Source organism: Meriones unguiculatus, chromosome 7, assembly GCF_030254825.1.
Source record: "Meriones unguiculatus strain TT.TT164.6M chromosome 7, Bangor_MerUng_6.1, whole genome shotgun sequence".
NCBI lineage: Eukaryota > Metazoa > Chordata > Mammalia > Rodentia > Muridae > Meriones > Meriones unguiculatus.
Window position 1 is genome coordinate 77,668,834 of NC_083355.1, and position 22,843 is coordinate 77,691,676.

Consider the following 22,843-nt stretch of genomic DNA (forward strand, 5'->3'; position numbering starts at 1 on the left):
TCTTGCAATGTTCTGTCTGCCTGTGCTTTCTTTTATGCAATGTTCTGTCTACATGCACACCTGCACACCAGAAGAGGGCATCAGATCTCATTATAGATGGTTGTAAGCCACCAGGTGGTTGCTGGGAATTGAACTCATAACCTCTGGAAGAGAGGTACAGAGAGCCAGATGAGCCAGTACAGAGAATACCGGACATCATTTTCTGGCTTCTATACATAAGTACACAGATGCACACACCCATACAAACACGTGTTTCTGTAAAACACACACATTTAATACAAAAACACATATCTGAAAAATAAGCATTTTTGTTTATTTTGTTTTTAATTTATTTTTATTTTATGTGGATTGGTGTTCTGCCTGCATGTATGTCTGTGGACCGGAAGTTACAGACAGTTGTAAACTGCCATGTGGGTGCTGGGAATTGAACCTGGGTCCTCTGGAAGAGCAGCCAGCACTCCCAACCTCTGAACCATCTTTCCAGTCTGAAAAACAAACATTTTTTAAACAAAGTAAGAATAATAAAATTCAACTCACAAGAGTCATTAAACATAAATGCCTCCTCATCACATCTAAGAGGAGATAGTTGGCCCTGTACATTTCCCTTCTGTTGTAAATTAGTCCCTCCCTGCCAGCAAGTAATTTCCTAAAATGGTGAACCTGATGGAGAAAGCTAGAGGCTTTACTTCCACCAGAAATGAGAGAGCCCTGCCGGTCCTTAGGGGCTAGCTTCTCCTACTCTGCTTTTATTGAGACAGCCAAACTTCTTAAAGACATACAGACATCATCTACTCTCTGCTTATGTGTTTCAACCTTTCTTGATTCTTTCCCCACTTCTGTTCTGTGCTCTTGCTCCATGACTGTCAGGTCCCTCCGTGCTCATCCCTCACCCTCTTAACAAACCCCATGGACAATTCTAAAAAAATAAAGATAAAAAAAATAGTAAGCTGCTAGATTGTCATTTAAAGATAAGTTATTAAAGGCGTAGGTAGAGATAGGAATCTAGGCATTGTAAGAAAGCATGAATAACACTTCATAAGAATTCACCGAGAGCTGGTTAGCCATATGGAAGACTTCTTCTGGTAACACCCCGTTCTCATGAGAGCTGCTTCCTCCTAAGGACTGCATCCGGACTACAGAACATGTGCTGCCTGGGAGCCAAAGCCAGTGGGAGAGACAGGAGCTCCCCTTTGCCACCATTCACCAAGAGCTGAAGCCTTATTACTCTCTCTTGTGCTAAATTTGCCATTTGTTCAGAGGAAAAAAAATTAATTCCCAATATGCTTTGGGGCACCAAGCTCGATGTTACTAATCCTGCCTGACAGCTTGTTAAAAGCTTTATGAGTCAGGAAGGGCTAATGGGGTTTCTGTTTGCATGCCAACTCCCAATGATTGACTAGTCATGAGGGTTTGGCGAGAACCATCTTGACAAAGTTGTGAGACTTTCATTTTTTTTTTTTTTAACAGAAGGATGCCCTAATCAATGAGTGAGTTCTGCCCCAGGAAATAACTAGTTCATCACATATAAGTTATGTTTTATCAAGACATAAACTCAGGGCTAAAACCTATCGCAGCTTCACATTGTTCCAGGTAGTAGGCTAGGCCTGCTACATGTATTATTTCCATTTATCTTCATGGCTCTTTAGGAAAGGTGCTGTATAGCCCCATGGGAAGGAGGAAGACATTTTGGTAGTAAGACATCGGCTAGTAAGAGCCAGAGCAGAGACTCAAACCCTGGCAGTCTTGACACAGATATTTTGGAACAACCACTGAGTGTTGGGATTATGATCTGAGTTGAGGCTGATGCAGGCAAGCTTGGGATCCTCCAATTTCTAAGGGCTACAGGGCACCATCTGTAAGACCTGACTGTACCCCTTACTTAAATGTGCCCACAGCACAGCCTTCCTGGCTTGCCTTCATCTGGATCATCTTCCCATGACTGAGTCCACGAAATGCTAAGAAGCACCTAGATTGTGGCAAACATCTGGGAATGTAGCAGTAAGCAAAATGGAGGTCTCTGCCCTGAAAGAGCTTACCCTCAAGTTGAGGGAGGCAGCAATGAATATAAACCACTGAGATAATGTCAGGACAGAGGGATGCTGTGAGGATTGCAGAGGGTGCCGGCCGGGCCTGAGTCAGGGGAGCTACCCCAGCCATGGGAAAAGACATCTCTAAGACAAGAACCTAAGACAGAAAGGAGGAAGCTGTGAGGAAATGTGAGAACAGGAAACCCAGACAGGGGAAGAGGAAATGAAAGACCCTGGGCTGCAGGTAGCCATATGTTTAAAGACAAAAAGGTATTCTCTGCCTTTCTCTTGCATTTTTTTTTCTTTCTTTCAAGATGTAAGACGTGGCTGATTGTCTTTGGTTGAGTTTCCCTACACAAAACTAATAGAATTAGACAGACTTACTGGAAGGCAGACAGACAGGGAAAGGGGCCAGGGCTAGATAATAAAGATGGTGAATTTACAAGATGGCCAGCTTCTTCTTGGCCCTCCTGACTTGAGACAACCTGGCCACTTAAAACAAAGGTCTTCTAGGCTTTGTCTCCCATTTGCAGGCCTTCTGCTGATGGACTGACTCAGTAAATTCAAGGTGGGACCAGAAGGATGTATTAAAGGCAGTTGTAGACCAATCAACCATCCTAGCTTCTTCAAACTGACCAACCCCAAATTGAGGGAGGAAAACTCTTCCTTCAGAGATTTAAACACGTCAGTCCTTGAGAAGAGATTGGATTTTCCCTTCTTTACCAATCCCCCATCTGTTCAGTGGAGGGTCTTTCCCCCCCCCCCTGTATGTTTCCTCACTGCAATAAACTGCTGACCCTGTATACTCTGGTTTTCAGTCTTTGAGATTTCTCCACTGCTGCCTCTTGCACTCAAGATTTTTCCTGACTTTTAATTCTTTAACTGGCAGAGAAAGTGAACCCCACCAATATCCCTAGACTGTATCAAAACTGAATGGTGGTAGTGATAAGGGAAAATATAATTTGCCTTCTCTCTTCTACATCCTATTCCTTGAGCTTTTGGTGAGTCAAGGAAGGAACACATGGGCAACCCATGCTTCAGCTCTGTGAAGAAACAATTTGCTTAGAGAAGAATGTGAATTTACAGCCTGTCCTGTAGAAAGCATCTTAGCAATACCACACAGGCAGATTAACAAATTAGTAACCTAGAGAATGAAAAGGGGAATTGCTTTACAAGTGTGCCTCCTACAAAGAAGACTTCCCCTGTGTTTGAACCACGTGGTCCTTTTGAGTTATTGTGGAAGGGAGGGTTAAAAGGACAGTGACTTTTTTTTCCTGGAATCTTTCTGATACTGATGAGTTAAGCCACATGGGTGATGATCTGTTTTAAAAGAAAGATGTACATTCCATGATCAGCATAAATAGGATTGCTATCATCAGCTAAGAACCTGAGTGTCCTGAGAAAGAAGCAGCTCTGGAGTTGGTGTCCCTTTTGCCTTGCCCTTAAGAAGCCAGTATGATGCACTGAATATGTAGTTGAAAATGGACACATTCTATGGGAGATAAAATTATAAGCAGAGAAATACTTGTGTGTTTGTTTTGTTTTTTGGAGAAGTGAAGAGTTTGGGTTAGGGGACAGTAGAAGGAATTCAGGAACAATTCTAAAGCAATTCAGAAAAGAAAAAAGAAGAAAAGAAAAGACAAGCCAGCCTGGCTGTACTGGCTTCCAGTTTTCTTGTTTATTCACACACTGCTCTTTTGAGACGATTATTGATATTACCCCCCGTTCCCAGAAGAGGATACAGACGATCTGAAGGGTCAGATGCCCCAAACAGCCAGCAAGGTTGGAGACCTTGATTAGAGGGAAATGTGGACAAGGGATGACTCCTGCCCTCTCTTGTTCATATACAAGCCCCCCCCCCCACCTCCTCCTGAGGACTTTAGGGTATAAACAGCACTCAGGCAAGACAAAGAACTTATCAGCCCTGAAATTGTTCCCTTACTTGGGAAATGGGGATAAGATAGCGTCTCACTCATGGGTTGTTGTGATGTAGAAATGAAGTGTAGATCTGACAACCACGCTCAGCAGCAGTGTGAGCTCCCTAACGGAGTTTCCAAGGAAGGGGGGAAGACTGGGGTGAGGAGGGGGTCGCGGCGAGGGGGGTGCACTCTGTTTGCTTTTTCCTAGTAACAGTTGTCACGTATCCACGCGGAACAAATGCCAGCAGGAACTGAATCGGCACATCCTGCCGAGCCTCCACGTGGCACGGTAGGGGGTGGCATGGTGGCTACGTTGGTAAGCCCACCTCCACCCGCCTCCCTTCCACCTGTCAAAATTGCAGGGGCCCGCTTGGCACCACCAGGAACAATCTCGTTCGCAATAAAGTTATCAATAAATACATCTGCCCATGCCTGAAGGTGGCAGAAACCCGCTTGAGAACTGGAAATCCTGGGTGGAGGAGGGTACGAACTCCGGCAGCTTGTTCTGCCACCAGGCGTGATGTCTGAGCGCTGTTGCCATCACAGCGACGTTTGTTGTCTGCCAAGCTTCGCTGTTTCCTCTCAAGCGAGAGCTAGAAGGCTCAACACAAGGAAGCTTTGTCAAGCCCCTGCTCTGCAGGAAAAGCCACTGTCCTGACTATGTAAAGTGGAAGTTTCGGCCTCTGTACTTTTTTAGTGTGCCTTTGCCTTGTGGCCCTGAGGACCTTTCCGATGTCCCTCACTGCTTCCCCTTACTTTTCATTCCCTTCCCCTCCTTCATCGCACTCCTGCCTATGTAATAGTGAAAGTGGACAGGCCCGCTAATATTTGCCATCCTCTACACAGTACTGAGTCACACTGCTGCTCACTGGATAACCACAGGCCTGCTTGAAGCCAGAGCCAGACACTCTGCTTCCTCTGAATGTGCACAGGGCTGGCTTTTCAGCCCGTGGTCACAGCAAATGTGGGTTATTGTAGGAGATGATGTTCTAATTGTATTCCCTAACCCGGAGCAACTAAAGAGTCGGAAGTGAGCTGTAATTTAAACACGGGGACAGTCTAGCTCTAGAAAATTAAGCTCTGGAAATTAAGTTAGAGAAATTTTGATGAATATAAATGTTTTTCAAGTGAGCTTTGTTGCGATTTGAGCCAGGCATATACCTGAAATCCTACTACTTGGGAGGCTGAGACAAGGGAATTGTGCTTGGGGTCAACCTGGCCCCAAGTTCAAAACCAGTCTGTGCTACATAGTGAGACTCTGTTAGGAGCTACACTCAAAAGAGAAGGGGGAGAGGAAGGAGGAGGAGGAGGAGGAGGAGAAAAAGAAGGAGGAGAAGAAGGAGGAGGAGAAGGAGGAAAAACACTCACAGACTTTGAAGTCAGCCCCATGTAGGAACAGACTCTGATTCTGGATGTGGGTGAGTCATTTCATCTTTTTTTTTTTTTTTTAATTTCCTCAGCTACAGACCCAGGGCAATGGCTTCTGAGTTGTAGAGTGGCCATGAGGACTGCGGAGGCTTACTCATGCAAAACATTTAGCTCATAGTAAAATGAGTTTAGATTTCCCTCTCTGTGGATGCTTCTTTAGCAGAGACAGAAAGAGGGCTCTCTCAGCAAGCCAAAGGATCACAACGTGAGTTTAATTTAATTAAAAAGAAACAGTAGTCTCTTGCGGAGTCATGCACAGACAAGTTTAGAGAGAGAGGGTGGGGGAGAGGCTGCTTTAGAGGCTTTTGAAGAAAAAAAAATGCAGGTTTTAGAGGCCCACAGGCAGCAGGAGCCACTACGATGTGCTGGTATGTGGTGGAGAAATAGGAGAGAAAGAGAAGCTGGATGGCTTGAGCACCAAGAAGACAGGAAGAACTGGACACGCAAGGGTGGAGAGGAATAGTCTGATGTGAGTAGCCTCCCACCTGAAGCCATGGTGAAAACCTGGCCCATGCTGCTTCTAAGGGCCATGTCTGGGTCCATGACCACTCAGCAGAGGGGTCTGTGTCAACGTCCTCATCTTACCACCAAAGGCCATAGGGACATCCCTGGTCTGGACTGACACTTGGGACCGTGTTGATGTCCAAGAGGTTTGAAGAGCTGTCCCCACTCCACATCACTGACTGTGACACTGGAGTGCTGGCCCCACCTCTTGCCAGCTTCCCTGAATCTCCCCTGGGCATCACAGTAGAGTTGGCCCTGGTTGCAGGGGTGTGGGTAAGATGGTCTGAGGGAGTGAGGGTTGGAAGAGCTAGCCCCACCTCTTGCCGTTGGTGGCACTGGGTAAGCCAGCCAGGGCAGTCCTGGAGAGCTGGCCTTGGTGGTACGGGTGCAGGAAAGCTGGTAGGCTGACCAACTCAGCTACCACGCAGGCCCAGATCCAGGGCTTTGGGTTGGCCCACCCCAACATCTACCTCGTCTATGAACTGTTGCATAAAGGGGCCAGTCCTGCAGAACCAAAACTTCAGGCTCTCCATGACACAGGGCAGCAACAGGATCTCTGAGAGGAGTCCCGGTGAGGATACAGGGTTGATGGTGGAGCAGAAGCCAAAGGCCTTGAACCAGACCAATGACTCATTGCAATGAACATTTGCAAGTAAATGTGTGTGGACACAGGGTATTCTGTGGGAAACACTGTGAAGCGCTACAGCAAGATAAGACGTGGGCTCTTTTTGTTTTGTTTTGATTGGGCGGGGGTTAAATTTTCTTTTGGGAGGAAGGTTGCAAGGGCAGAGGGTGGATATGAAGGGATGGGGAGATGAATGGGATTGGGGTGAATGCTGTGAAAAGAAAATCAATTTTTTAAAGGATTTATTTATTTATTACATATACAGTGCCTGCAACCCAGAAAAGGGCCAAAAACATCAATTTTTAAAAAGTCTTTTTAAAAACAGTGGAATTCTGCCATGGGGTAATGTTATTTGGGGCTGCCATTACCACTTTTTAAAACTAATTTTTTTAAAGAAAATCATTACCCAACAAATGAGTTTGATTAAAATTAGTAGGAAATTTCAGCTTCTTAGAGGAAGGTTCTTGGGTACACCGCATGCTTGCCCAGAGAATGGGCAATGACCATAGGAGGTGGGGTTGCACTTGGAGATGGTGTCTTATATTTTCCTGCTCTGGAGGCTTCCACTTTCCAACTGATGGTCCTTAGGCCTGATGTCAACTATTTTAAGAAATAAATGGTGCAAATGGGGACCTACTTTGTTGGTCTATTAAGAAGGGCATCCCTGCAGGCTATTCATTAGTGACCTACGTGTCTGAAAAAAAAAAATTACTTGGGACCGTGACCTTTTCCATAGACTGGCTTTGGAAGCAGCAATTTTGTAAATAGCACTCTTGAAGTTGTTTAATTGCATGCAAAGGTACAAGTGATCGTAGCAATTAATTCTCAAACTTTAAATCTGTTCATTCTTTGGAACTATCTGGTCAGCACTTCTTGGCAATGCTTTCCATGTCAATTTTAAGCGTTAGCATATGGAGAAATTGTCAAGTTCCATCCACTAGGTAAATGTGATTTATCCTTCAGTTTTTAACTACATGGCCCAATGGTTTTCACAAAGGGAGCCGAGCTGAATGACTAATGGTACATTTTGTTTTGCATTACCATAAAGGGAAAGTAACTGCCTGGAGAGCTCACTTGCAAAGGGGTTTTGAAAAGGCTTTCCATCTTCCTAAGAACAAGGACAGGGTACCTGAGGCACAAATGAAGGTCCCAATCCATCTTTTTTTTTTTTTTTTTTTGAAAAATTGAAGACTGTTTAAAAAAAGGGGGCAGGGCGAAATACTAGGAAAAGACAGTTTCCAGAAAAAGCATTAAGCAGAGAGAGGCTGATTAATTAATTTTAAGTGTTGAGGACTTAAAATACTCCTCTTTCCAGTATGGATTTTTCCATAGGTTTTTCAATTGTATGAGGACAATGATTAACTTACTTTCTAATTTATGTCCCCTAACATTGCAAAAGTGGCTGAAGAACTTTCAAGACAAAAATGAAGGCACAATCCGTAATCGTCCGAATCTAAAAAGTTTCTGCTTTAAAAAAAAAAAATCTTTACCATGGGCACACGTGGGCACACGTCTTTTTTCGGTATTTGAGACCAGCTGTGTGGCAACTGAGGTCCTGAGCAAATGGGAATAGAAGGGGGAAGTGACAAACAGCCCATAACTGATCACTGTAGGAAATCTTTTCAAATATTTTTCTTTAATTTGTTCATAATTATTTTCTTCTTGATTACTACACTGTTGGACATAATGCAGCCTGACTTCAAAGCCATATTATTCCAACCACTAAATTATTTTTTAATGTATATATTTCCTTTACATCGCAGTCATAGCCTCCTTCCCCCTCTCTTCCCAGTCCCTTCCTCCCACCCTCTTCCTCCTATTTTCCACTCCCCTTGTCTTCAGGAAAGGAGAGGGCCCAACCCACTCCAGCACATCAGTTCACATCAGGACTGAGCTCCTTCTAATCTACTGAGGTCAGGCTTGGCAGCCCAGTTAAGGCAAAGTGATCAAAAGCAGGCAACAGAGTCCATGTCATAGACAGCTGAACTTACTAGGGAACCCATATGAAGATCAAAAAGCCCATCAGTTCAACCACTAAATTCTTAAAGCATGCATCTCAGGAAACACTTGATTCTTGAGCCTTTTATCTTTCAGTAAAATGTAAGTGCATGTGTAAGTGTGTGTTTGTGTGTGTGTGTGAGAGAGAGAGAGAGAGAGAAGAGAGAGGGGGAGACAGACAGACACCCCTGGGGTTCTGATAGTCTAAGTTAGTAAACTTGAGGCGACTCGGACTTCTCAGGTTAAACATTGTTTCTGGCTGAGATAGCAGTTGAGTCTGTGGAGTCAGCAAAAGAGATTGCTCTACTCAGCATGTTTCCATCACCTAGCCCTTGAGAATCTGAATAAAATAAAGGGGAGGGGAAGAAATTGCTTTTCCCTCTATTTCATGGCTGAGCTGACACCCATCCTCTCATCTTCCATCTTCCTTAGTCTGTGGTTTGCACCGTCAGCCACACTGGATCTCGAGCTTTAGGATACCGACAAGCCACTGGCTTTCCTCAGGTTCACCTTGCAGGCAATCAGTAGAACGGACAGTCTCTATAATCTCCTGAGCCAGTCCCCACCTCAACCCTCTGCCCAAGAGGAATGCAAAAAGAAAAGTAAATAGGCTCAGTTTGGAAATGTCAGTCTTTCTCTGGGACTAGGGGTCAAGCCTACAGATGAAAGGACATTCTAGATAATTTCCATGTTTCCCTCATCTTAAGAGATTTGATTCTAGCTGGTTGTTATAATGCTGGTGAAACATACTTAAAACCTACACTTTTAGCTTTTGTAAAATGAGTGCTCAATGGCGTTAAGAACATTCCCAATGCTGTGCAACCACCACTTGGGTCCATGTCCAGAGGGTTGCTCATCATTCCAAGAGAAACTCTGTACCCAGTATGAAGTCACAGTCTTCCCTCCATGAAGCCTCTGGCAGCCACAGTCTACTCCAAGTTTTATGAGCTTGGCTGCTCTAGATGGTGTACAGTCCAAGAGCCCTGGTGGAAGACCTCCAGACTCAATTTAAATTATAATTAGACAAATTTATTAAAACTGCTACGGGGCTGTCGCCTCTAAGCCAAACCAGAAATGTGCCACACAGAGATGGATGAAGTAAGGCTTTTGAAAGGTCAAAACCATGAGAGCTGTTCTGCTCTGCCAAGATTTGATGGTCAAGGTGACTTCAAAACAGTCCTTGAATGTCTGCTGAGTTACAGAAACAACAACAACAACAACAACAAAACCCCAAAAACAAACAAAACAGTGTCATATCATAACAAAGCAGATGGTCGCAGCTGCACATTTTTGGGTGAAGGTCAAGGAAGTCAGGAGTCCAGATTGTCGGAGAACTTACCTTCCAGGAATTTGCATCAGAGAAAAATGGCTATTTGGTACCAAAATAGATGCCTAGCATGACATGGAGTTTCTTTAGCCATCACATAGATAGCTGGTATAAGAGAAATAATGTACTGTTTGCCCTTTGTGCTGGCTTATTTCACTCAGCGTAATGTCTTCCAGGTTTATTCATGCTGTAGCATATATCAGAACTGCATTAATTTTTAAGGCTGAAATGTATCCTATTATACGCTTATCTCATCTCATTCATCCATCCATCCATTCATTGATCAGTTGGTGGTGATCTGGGTTGTTTTCACCTTTTGGCTACTGTGAAGACCTCTACAAGCACTTGACTAAATCAAACTGGAGACAAATGGCTGAAGTGCCTATTTAACATATCAAAGCCAATGCTGGCAGCTAAATTCTCCCAGCATCCCTCAGTCCCTACCCTCCTGACTGCCAGACCCCAACTCCTTTCTTGAACTCTCCAGCCCATGGGGGCTGCTCTTCCTTCTATAAACAAACCATTTTGGCTACCTGCTCTTGTTGTACCTTTGAGCCTCCTGGCTGCTATACCTGGTTCCCCTCTTGAAGTGGAAGTTTCTTGTTTCCTTGAAGACTCAATTTTGTCATGTGATGTTTTGCAAGCTGGGCACGTGATGTTTTGTTGGAGGTTGACTTGTGAGAGGACACGTGATGTTTTGCTGTGAGCTCTCTCTCATGCGAGGGGTGTGACTTTGGCCAGCTAAGAACATCTGTAGGTGGACTCTGAGAAGAGGACATATATAGAGTCCCTTTCTCCTCCATAGAGTGAGGTATCACTTTTTGGATTGACATCACTGCGGTGATTTCCGAGCTTTAACATCAAAGAGAAAAGACATTCCAGAGAACTTCTCAGGGCAATCCAACTGAGTCTTGTGGCTTTTGCTGACTTAGTATTGCTGTTTGGTGTTGGCCTTTGGACTGGACTGCTGGTATCCTGATGACTGTTTGGTAATCCCCTAAAGACTCATCGACCCTAATCAGCAGGAAGTAGATAAAAAAGGTCTATAGCCCCTTTCCCTACTGATCTCCTAAGGTTGGGGGATTGGAAAGAAGGCAAGGGTGTCTAAAAATCCTAAACATGCATGTCTCAGAACACATAAAGTGACAAATGACTGGGTCTACTAAAGAATCCAGCTCAACAGCTAAATCCTTCAGACCACTAAGCTAACAATAGGTCTTACAAGTATGTTCTACCAACCTGGTGAATCAAACCTATAGTATCACAGGATCATAAGTAGAATGGAATTTTATCTTCCTTTAGTTTTCATGCCATAGATGTTTTAAATGTTAAAAAAAATAAACAAAAATCCTGGAAAAGATATTATCATAAGGAATGAGGGTAAGCGTAAGACACGCAGCTCTTCTGGTGAGCCTTAGTCTACATCTTTCCATGTGTGATGCACTGTCATCTCCTTCCAGGGGTGTCATTTCTTCAGTCACAGTGGCACTGCTATCATCCACAGTAGGATCATCCTCCTCAAGACCTAGACCAAGCTCCATCATCCTATATATCCTCTTAGCATGTGTCTGGGGATTCTTCCAGGCTGAAGCCAGAAGACGGGAGTGCAGTTTCATACAGCAAGATGACCAGATCCTTGTCAGCCTCTGCCTTCTGCCTTAAGACTTCAATAATGGAGTGATCAGGGTTTATCTCCAGGTGTTTCTTTGCTGCCATCGTTGAGTTGTCTCTGAGCATTCAGGATTCTCTCCATGGCTGCTGTCCGCACATACATGCTTGTGACAACACAGCATGGGGAGGCCACCAATTGGTTTGAGACAACCACCTTTTCAGCCTTTTTCTCCAAAACATCTTTCATAATTTTGCAGAAGTTTTCAAATTTCGTCTTTTTCTCTTCCTGTTTCTTTTTCCTCCTCTTCCTCTTCTGGAAGTTCCAGTCCTTCTTTGGTAACTGACACTGAGGTCTTGCCCTCAAATTCCTTCACATAATACTCATCAATGGGCTTAATCAGATAGATGACTTCTAAGCCATGCTCTCGGAGACATTCCACAAAGGCTGAGTTAGTTAGACCTGGTCCTTGGTCTCAGCTGCGATACAATAAATGTACATCTGGTTTGCCTTCATTCTGGTGCAGCAGTCCTTGAGAGATGCCATCTCATCCCCAGAAGTGGATGAGGAGTATCGCAGCAGCTCTGAAAGCTTCTTCCGATTCTGAGAGTCTTCCTAAATTCCAAGCTGAGACATACATGTCTAGAAAGGACAAAAATTAAGATGGCTTAAGTTTCATCCTATTTTTTTCTTCATCCCCTGTAGTTTTAATTCTGTCTTAGGAGAACACAAGTTAAAGCAACTTGACAGAGGAATCGCCCTGGTGGCTTGTTTTCCAAAGTACCGAGAACAAACCCTAAGCTTCTTCCCTAGATCTTGCAACTCAGCAAGGCTTGTGAGTGGAAATAGTGCCCAATCACATCCTGCTTTAAAAGGTTAATATAGATGAGATAAGAAGAAAAAAAACCCAAATAAAGTAGGTTTGGTGAAAAATCTAAGCCTGCACGCTCCTCTTTCTCCTCTTCCTTCCCCTCACCTTCTCTCCTGGCTCAGGGTCATGTCCACTCTGGACTCTCCCAGATGCCCCTGCCTCTGGCTATGTTCTCTCACAAAGCTACAATCAGCCTTTTCCTTCAGCACATCTAGGAGCAGGCATGCTCTTTCCTTCTTATTTATTTTTTTGTTCATCTGGTTTGGCACCAAATGAATGCATGAATGAATAAATAAATAAAAAAGAAAAAGGAATCAGGTGTCAGCTCAGCAATGAAAAGGGAAAGGCAATTTCTTTCCTGTCTGCCTTTTATTTTATTCAGCTTCTCAGGGCTTGGAGGACAGGAGAATATACTACACTGAGTGGGACAACCTCCTTTGGTGAGGCCACAGACTCAAACCACGAGGAGCGCCGCCAGAAACAATGTTTAATCTGGGGAGTCCATGGTCCGCTCCGGCTGTCATAGAATGTGCAGTCCCAGAGCTGGAGACGCAACTCCGTTGATAGAGCACTTGTCCAGGGTGCACAAGGCCCTGGCTTCCATCCCAGCCCTGCGGAAAGTGCGGAACTGTAATCTCATCACTGGAGAGGTCGAGGCGGCAGGGTCCAAAGTACTAAGTCATTCTTAGCTACATAGAAAGTTCAAGGTCAGCCTGGGACACTGAGAAAAGAAAGAAGAAAACAAATGAGGAAAGGAAAAGAGGAAGGGATGGGGAGAGAAAGGAAGGGAGGGAAAGAGGAAGGAAGGAAGGAAAGAAAGAACAAAAGAAAATAACCTGTTGGTGTTTGTCAACCAAATATACATTTAAGGTGCATCCCTTCACCATCTGTATGAGAGCTCGTAGTATGTCTAAGTGATCCTATTATTACAGTGGAATCAATTGTGCTCTTAGATCAACCATTCTGCACTTAGTAAGGGGTACGAGTTGACACAGGACCAGACATTTTGCCAGTGGCCAAACACATAGCAGTGGCTGCTTTGTCGTGCTCCTTCCAAACAAGCAGAAAGAGCCAAGCTTCTCCCCTTGCAGAATCCCCTGAAGACCCAGGTCAGAGACCTCATCTGACCCTCATCTCCAGAGTGTCAGCAAATAATCTCAACGCAAGCTGACGAAGGGAGGGGGTGGAAAAACAGTGAACCGTCTTCCCCCCAGCACCGATTGCACACAGACAGCATATGGCTGTGTTATAAACTCTTGAGACAGATCTGCTTCTGGAAGCTTTACATAGTCCTGCTGCTGCCATGGCAACTGCTAGAGTTCCAGGTTCTGCCTGGGCCCTTCCTCCAGCCACTGAGCTGTGACTTCTGGGTCCTCTGGGAGGACCCAGTAAACAGACTGAAGGGCACTTACTTGGGCGGTGTCACATCTCATAACAAGGTTGCTGTTTCCGTGAGGAGCCCCTGCTCTAAGGACACTGCTCAGTGGCTCTAGGGCTCTCCTGGGGATGGGTACCGGTATCAGCTAGAGGAGTAGGGGGCCTGCTCCCCTTCCAGTTCTGCAATTGAAAATTCCTTAGCAGGTGTGTGTGGTGGAGGGGAGAAGCAAAGACTTGAACGGTGTGAAACAGCTTCCTGCTCTGGCGTGGTGGAACAGCCCTGTGGGGAGAACACACTGCACGGCCAGGCCTCAGGACGGAAGCCATAGCCACCACCGAAGAAATGTCACACAACAGTTTAAATAGCACTGCTTTCAACCACACCAACATGGCTGCCTATGTCAGTCAACTGAATGGAAGGCGAAGAAATCAAAGTCTTTTTTGGTTTTGTTTTGGCTTTAATTCAAGACCTTTTGATTATGATACATTTTGGCACTGGAGTTTACCAACTTCTTTATGTAGAAAAATAATTTTTGTGAGAAATAAGTCTACATGTTATACTTAAAGTGGCCCCTTTATACTTTACTTGTTTGTGTAATTAAAACTCATAGATTATATAAAAATCACGAACTGGACCTAGAGCTGGTCAGGTCTTCATGTAGTAAGAAGAAATTCATTTTCTGCATAGAGGTTTAAGAATTGAAATTCATGGTGCTTATCACTAGGCCGCATCCCACATCCTTGCATTGTTTATCACAGAGTATTAATGGCTAGCCATGGGCTCCCTGTGAGCAACGTCCGGTAAAAGGCTGGCACTATCATTGTCTCAGGTATCTTGTGGATACTGTTTATGTTTTCGTTGCTGGGGGAATTAGGGTAGAACAATAATTCACTTGCCTAAACCTGAGGGCAGGAACAGGAGAGCCGTGAAAATCGGAAGAGGCTAGGAGGATGAAACAACGCACGCCTATTTTAAAACCTCAGTTACGTTTCAGCGTGCTGGAGACTGGAAGGCGGGGCTCTTGGCTTCGCCTTGAAATCACGCTGCTCCCGCTGCTGACTGTGGAGATGGTTTATAACACTGAACGCCTCCCCGCTCACATCGCCTTCTGTTTTCTTCACACTGAGCTGTAGCTCTGCGTGTTTGCATTCTCTGTCTCTGGGAGGCACTTGCCTCAGGTGCCATAGCACCAATGAGTTCTTCTATCATAAGGATGAGGGTCTGGAGCCTAGAAGATATCCTTAGGAAAACGCTTGGTGAATCCCCCAGAAACCAAGAGCTCACTTCACCTGCTACTCAACGAACCTTCGTCATCGGCCCCTGGCAATGTGACCTAATGCCCATCAAAGCAGTCATTTTTATATTAGTTTCTCAGGCCTCTAGAGACTGCAGAGTTGGTTTCTGGGTCCCTATTCAAGATTTGATATGTATGTATATATAGGCATATTTAATTAGAACATCTCTGTTTTTGAAACTGAAGTTCGTTTTCACACTTTTCTTAAAACATTCGTTTACACAAAAAAAGATCTGTATAGACGCATATGCAGCAGCAAGAATACTTGCTATTTTGAGATGCGACAGAAACTATGGGTACAGGAGAGAGAGGAGAGAGAGAGGGCTCTATAGAGCAAGGGCAGAAGGAGAGGTCAGGCATGGTCAAGATGGGGGTGACGTCAGAACCAGTGACGTCTAAGATGCAAATATGCATGTTATATGGTTCAAAAAAAAAAATCAAATGTTGAAATCCCCCTCCCACGATTTTTCTGATTCAGCCAGATCATCCCAGCTTTCTGTGATCTGCTAATTGAGGGAGCTTTTGGTGTTTCTCTGGACATTCACAGAGTTTATGAATCAACCAGTTTGTTTGTTCATTCAATTGATTGTCAATTGCATTAGATACAAAATAGACAAAGATCCCACGCCCCCACGGAAGGTTATATTTCAGCTGGAAAAGAGAGAAAGCTAATTTATCCAGATGTGATAAAATTGAAAACAGTGTTTTTATCAGGTTATTAGAGCTAGGCGAGAGGAAAACAGAGAATCCCAGGAGAATCAGGACAGTGGTCAGAGGACCCATCAAGCATGTCAGGTTTGAGCAATGGCGTGAGTCAGGGTAGCTACCATGGGGAAAACATCAACCCGGCTCACACTGAGGATGATGAGTTTTACCTAGGCCTGCTATGCGGCAGTGGCATTTTAAAGGCCCCGGGGATGTCCAGCATAGTTTGCCCCTCAGAGGTGGCTGCAAGGCACTGGCTCTCCTCTGGGGCCCTTTCACTAACACCTATAAGAGCCTCAAATACGTGGTGATGCTAGTGCACAGCCCTTTCCTCCAGCAGGAGCTGGGGACGGTGCCTGTAGCTCCGCTGCCCCAAGGGCATCTCAGTTCCTTTGCTTTTGGAATCAATGGAGGATGGGGCTAAGCACAGACTCATGTGACCCTCACAGTAGCTCTGTGTCTCTGTGGGAGAGGTAACTTTATTCTCTCTCGATAGAGCAGAATTTATTAAGGTTGCAGGTGAAATTTTGGGGCTAGGGCTATGGGGGACTGGCCAAGGTCACGGAGATCTTACGTGCTGAATTTGGAAGCCTGTGATTCTGGCATGGGATGGGCTCACTTCGGTCCAAAGCAGATTCCGTGTTAAGGGGTATCTGCTGCCATATATATATGTGGCATGTGTGGAGGTCAGGGGTCAGATCCTGGGAAGTGGCTCTGTTCCTGCTGGAGGCTCTGGGGATTAAACTCAGTTTGTCAAGCTCGCAAGGTAAATGCTTTTATGCACTTGGGCAATCCCTCGGGCCTTGACCTTTTATATTTGGAAATTATTTTATACCTTTAGGCCTAACAATGGTATTGTGTGTTTTAGAGAAAAGCTGCATTAAAAAATACATATAAAATGTTAAGATAATTCGAGATTTACCTTAATATAACCCACTGGGATTAGAGCAGTCAGGGACAGGCATAAATGAAGCAAACTGGCTGTATGCCGGCAGAGAATCTGACTGTGGGGAACAAATCCGTTCCTCTTCCATTCCCTCTGCCTCAGTGAGTACTTGACATTCTCCACAAGACAAAAATGTCTCCTATCTCTATGATTTGGATGAGAAGTTCATGGCAAGAGAAAGGTGCGTCCCACAAATCTTGTATGCGGGTTGTCAGGCAAGCCCCTCTCTCTTCAGTGAACTGTTGAAGAAAGACAATCAGGCGAGCAGAACGTTCAGGGTAGGTGTCGTTTGTCAAAACGCCCTGAGTGCCCATTATGGCATGGCTACTTCTGTGTCGGACTGAATTAAAAACAAAACACATTCTACCTTCCCCTTGCGGGGTACTGTGGGTGTGCAGGGCAAAACCGGAAGCCTGGGTCCCACCGCATTCTGCAACGGGAAGGCCACGCCCAGAGCCTGTCCCTGCAGTGCCCCCGCCCCCCGCACTTAGCAATGGCTGCTCAGTCTTACGGGCACCCAAAGTAAGGTGTAATGAAATGTATGGCTTTCAAGGCCTTGCTGCTTCCATTCCCGGCTGGCATCGGCACCTCGTGCCTTCTGGGGTGTCAAGTTGAGAGGAAAAATGTTTTTGCTATCGCCCCGCTGCTTTTCAAAACAACACATCCAGCGAGCCAGCTGTGGTAAGACAGAAAGCAGGTAGCACTTCCGGTGCCGGGTAACCAGTTCTCCCCGGGGAGAACTGTAGGATAAGCTCCACGGGGATGGCTTATGGGATGGGATCTGTTATCAACGGGCCGTTTCGAAAGAGCGTCGTTTCCATCAAGAAGTGGAGATTTTTCATTTATCCCGTAACTTTACATATGGTTTTGTAAAAAAAAAAAGAAAAAAAGAAAAAGGCTCATATTTTACAAAGTAGTGCTATAAGTTCACGGAGTCACCGTGTGATTCATCTTCCTGAAACTAGAAAGGGAGAGAAATAAAGGATTGTGTTCTGCACCTAACTATCAGTGTCGAGAAGGCAGATCTAAGGAGAGATGGGATAGCTGACAGGTCAGCAAGACTAGAGTAGGGAAGAGCGAGTATATTCCAGTATCCAAAGAATGTGTTCTTCGCAGGGCACTCTGTGCGGCGTGGCCATCTCCCATAAAGCGGAACAACGGTGACATTGAGTGACAGCCGTGTCCAGGGCCCCAGCCTATGAAATGCTGCTGCCCACGTCTGGTCTCCACCTAATCAGGAGAATCCCTCACAGGCTTGTCCAGGGGCTTCATTCTTGAGTGAACGTAGATCCTGTCAAATTGATAAACCGTCTTAGTCACCAGAGCTGGCTTAAGCCAAAGTCCTGCATGACGTAAAGTAAGTCATGCTATGATCCAGAGGCACCCAATGTGGAAACTCAGGGTACAGTTCGAAGACTAAACTGTGGTACCCTAACCCAGCTCGTAGGCAGGTTTGTCTGCTTCTGTAGTTTGGTTTTTTAACTGAGTTAACCGGAAATATACTTTAAATGAAATTACTTTACATAACAATTGCCATCTTTTACTCTTCTCTTAAAAAGCCCATATTCTCATGTGGCAAACAATTGAATAGAATCGATGAACTGTCTCCTACAGGGTTCCTTTTTTCCCTTCCACTCTTGCCTCCTTTCTACCTTCTTTCCTTCCTGTCTCTGTGTGCATATGTACGTGTGTGCATAAATGGGTGTGCATGTGGACAGAAGGCAACCTTATGTGTTGCTCCTCAGATGCCATCACTTTTTGTTTGTTTGTTTGTTTTTGTTGTTTGGTTTTAGAGACAGGATCTAGCATTGCCTGGAGCTTACCAAATGGGCGAGGGTGGCTAAACAGAAAGCTCCAGGGCTTCCTATGTCTCTGCTTCCCCCGGTGATGGGATTGTAAGCACACACTACCCCATCCAGATTTTTTTTTTTTTTTAGAATTTCAAAAGACAATTTTATTTAGACAGAAACCTTCAAACAGAACATAGAGAAATTAGGTATTATTAAAATACACTCTCAACCTAAGTGATTTAACATTAGAATATAATGGGGGAACAGGAAACACAGCAACTGTCCATCGCAGGGCAAGTGAACTGTGTAGACAGCCATATGTGGGTGAAGGTATCTTTTCCCCAGGAACTTCTACCCCCACCCATCTCTACTCTTCCCCAGCACCCTCCAGGGCAACAAGAAAAGCAGGCAGCACCCAGGCCATTATTCCACCTCAAGTGCAACAGAATGCATCTGTGCTGTCCAGGGGCCCTGGGCTGGAGAAGTCTGTAGCAGGAGGAATGTTACATGGGCAGGCTACTCCAGAGGGTAGCCTGAGCCCTTTGGCTAGCACTATCCAGTGAAATAGGCAGGTACACCAACCAATGGGGACGTTGGAAGCCACAGTAGACATCCTCCCTATATGGGCACTCTAAGGGCAGCTTGGCAAGCTCAGGGCAGGGATCATCAGAGTAAGACAGCTCTGGCTTAAAACTCAGAGGCCAGCAGCCCAGCAGTGGGTTTGGGGACAGGACCTCTCGGATATACTTGGTGCACAGCAGAACATGAAGAGGCAATGTGGGACCTAGCACATCCTGGACTGTGCTGGCAGTGGGCACCAGCTCAGACCAGGCCCTCAACATCCTCTCCCCTGCAGCTGTCTCTAAGAAGAGGCTTATAGGCCATAACTGGACAGACCACAGGTGGGTGCTGGAAATCTTTGGGCTGCTGGCACCTGTCCTGGTACCCACAGGAATAACTTGTTCCAATATTCGGGCCCCAAGCAGTTGCCAAAAGAGTCTTGTAGACACAGAGACAAATTAGCTTCGAGAGATGATGGCACACACTACTTTGATCTTGATGTTCAAACTCTAACTGCAAGTCAGGTGAGTGTGCTGAAGGCACCTATGTCTGCTGCTTCGCCTGAAGATGGGACCCTCCCAGCTGACCACCCAACAGCAGAACAGCCCCAGGCCGAATGCAGTTTGCTGTCTGATGAAAACCACAACTTACACACCTTGGCCATCTCGGCCTATTCTCATGACCTCCCACAAGGGGTCTTGCAGTACTGGATGAAGGTACTTAGGATGGGCCCTGTCCCTGGCAGATGCCAACCCTAGCACACAAGCAAGTTAAACAGGTGAGACCACTGCCTTTTACTGGCCATAGTGACCTTCTCCCAACCCCTATGGTGCAAAAGGCAGTAGAATTCTGGAGTGTTCAAACTCTGCCTACCCTAGCCCCATCACCCTAAACCCACCCCCACCCCATTCACTGGAGAGTTAATGTTGTTAATGCACAAATGAAATTTTAAGTCATACCAATGATCAGGAAAAAGATTCCCTCCCATAGAGCCTTCCAGGGTTAGCTGAGAATAAGCTCTTCAGCACCTATAAGAGCCACTTAGAGTTTATGTTTTCATTTTCCGACATTACATCTTAATGTGGATTCTGGAAGTCCATTTCAGGTCCTTGTCTCCCTTAGATAACCGCTCTCTTTCTTGGTTAGCTCTTGGAAGCACCATTGACGACCCCAGGCTATCACCTTCCATTCTTCATTTTCTCTCCCTTCCTGTGTCTTTAGTCCTTCCTCCTACAACCCCCTAGTTCTAACCTGACTTCTTTAGATGGTCTTCTATAGGGATATATCAAGTTGCCCTGGATGGGAGGACTCCTGTCCATTCGGAAGCTTTATGTGTGTCGCTTCGAGCTTGGAAGTTGATTGTGCTCCTCAGTTAGTAAGGTGGCCCTCAAAGATGGATCACTGTTGGGTGAGCAAAACCAAGAGTCAGCCGTCATGGCTAATGATCTCAGCCTCATCACTAATTCACTGTGGTCAATTCACTTGAAGATAAACTACTCAGGGCTGCCACATTTATATTTAGAGGGTACTCTGGGAGCTGGTAATTTATGACAGTTTATGTAGTGTGTGTATGTGTGTATGTGTGTGTGTGTGTGTGTGTGTGTGTGTGTGTGTGTACATACAGGTCCATCCAGGCTATGGAACACTAGTGGAGATTACAAGACAACATACAGTAGTCAGTCCTCTCCTTTTACTGTGTGTGTCGTCAGGCCGGACATCAGGTTCCTTTACCCACTAAGCCATCTCACCCACCCCCTGATTTATCTTTATAAATAATTTTTGCCTACAACATTATATTTTTGTATGGAGGTGGTGTGTGTGTGCGTGTCGCCACAAAAGAGCACAAAAAGTGAAAGTTTCAACTATTTAACAAAAAGATCTTTGCCTTTGTAGTCATTGCTTCCTGAAGTGTTGGGTGTATGTTTTCGATTGCTTTGTTTTATTAGTCTTTCATCCCGTGGCTCTTTACATACTGTGAGGGGATTTTTTTCTGCCTTTCCTAACTCTGGCTTCGTTAATGTCATGGCCCCTGCAGTCACCCACTAGCCTCCTTTATTTCATAATCTAGAAAAATGTCCACCTACATACTGCACCTTAATTGTGTCATCTACCAAAAGGCAAGATGACAAGGAAAGAGAATCTTAAAAACACTTCCTACACATTCACACGTTGTGGGCTTACATCGCGGGCACTCTGGAGTCCCACTGTGTCTGGAGAGAACTTCAGAGTGATTCATGCAGAAAACAACTTGGGAGAGATGAACTCTGGAAGATTCTCTGAGGTGTGAGCGTCAGAGTTCTGACTCAAAGAAAATCTCCGAAATGTTCAAAGATCTCTTATCTCCTCCCCACCGCAGCCGCAAACAAAAGCATTTCATTAATTCATCCACTCACTCATTCATTCATAAAATGGTCATCAAGGATTCGCTTGAGCAGGTGGCCAGAGAGTCTATATGTACTGGGTACAAGTGGATGCTGTGTCTTGGGTTCCTTGTGCATAGTCACTGCTTTACAGTTAATAACAGTCAGGTGTTTCCTAAGCTCAGGAGCAGCTGTGATGTTGCTGACGATAATAACACAGACCAGGTATTTCATGTTTGCTATCACAGTAGTTTTGTTTTCTACACACTGGGGAAGAGCCATTTGGCAGCTCACAGGCAGCTCACAGGGGTTTCCAGGAAAGGACAAGGAGATTTCACTTGTAGTATGTTGATTCCTCGTGAAAAAAGGCATCTTTGGATGACAAGTTGGATATTGCTACAAAACTTAAGCTAAAAACTGAAAATTACTTAAAGAATATTTCTAGCTACCACTTCCAGATAACCAAAGAGCGTGACAGAGTACCAGAAATTAAATTTCTGCCTGTTGCCCTCTTATTGCTGCATCCTGAAGTGAGGGGCAACTGTGCGGCATGCTGAGAAAATAGTCTCTTGAGACTGTTCCTGAAAACATGTTCTTACTTGATTAACAAATCAGTCACGGAAAGAAGGAGCCTGCCTGAGCCCCTACTCAGACTTCTAATTTCTATAAATTCCAGATTCCAGAGCCTCTTCCTCACAACTGCTGTGGAGTAAATGTCAAGTCCGCTACCCAAGGACTCCTGTGACTCAGTGACCTTCTGACAAGCTCTCCGGGTACCCAGATTCCAGGAAAACAATGCTAGATTTCACACCAGATGCTGCTCAGGTCAGGCTCCATCTCTCCATTCAGCCGTCGTAGTTGAGTCTGGAATGCCTACTGCTGCAGAGAGAGAGGTGTGAGAGAGAAATAGAGAGAGAGGAGAAGCAAGGGAGAGAGAGAGAGAGAGGTTTTACTGAGTACCTTCTAAGATCTCCCAGGCATCTGGGTTTGAGGGAAATGGTAGGTGCTGTTCTCACTCCCTCCAGGAAGTTTACAGGCCCAGCCTATTTGGTTCCAAAACATCAGCAGGCTACCAGCATAGTAGAAACACCTTAACCAAATGCATTTCTCTCCAGTACCCCCATCCCCCTAAGTTACACTCTAACAAGATTCCTTCTTCCCTTTCCCAAAATGCAAGACCCGTCTCTTTCCTCCTTTTACACCTGGGCATCAGAGACCGCTGAATGACAAGCAGTGCTATGGATCATCAACCTACCCTTCCCCTGAGACTTGTATAAGTGCCCACATTCAGCCTCCTGGGCCTGAACTCCCCCTCAGTGCCCCATCATGCTGTCTTAAATAAAAAGAAAATAAATATTTTTAAACATTTTAAATATTTATTATCTGGTGATTTCCTGGTTAAATTATTTCTTCTATGCTCTTTTGCTTTCATTATTCTATGTATAAAATAGTCTCTTGTTGTAGCCTGCTATTTGAGACAAAGCTGCAGCCATCCCTGTAT

At 45.1% G+C, this 22,843-nt stretch overlaps 1 long non-coding RNA gene and 1 pseudogene across 1 annotated transcript; one reads left to right on the forward strand and one right to left on the reverse strand.

Moving 5' to 3' along the window:
- Positions 1-5,267: 5,267 nt before the first annotated feature.
- LOC132655428 (uncharacterized) lies at positions 5,268-22,625 on the forward strand. The gene is made up of 3 exons (XR_009593241.1): positions 5,268-5,364; positions 22,019-22,167; positions 22,520-22,625. It is a non-coding gene; the product is annotated as an uncharacterized LOC132655428 (long non-coding RNA).
- Positions 10,661-15,000, reverse strand: LOC132655062 (heat shock protein HSP 90-alpha-like; annotated as a pseudogene).
- Positions 22,626-22,843: the final 218 nt, after the last annotated feature.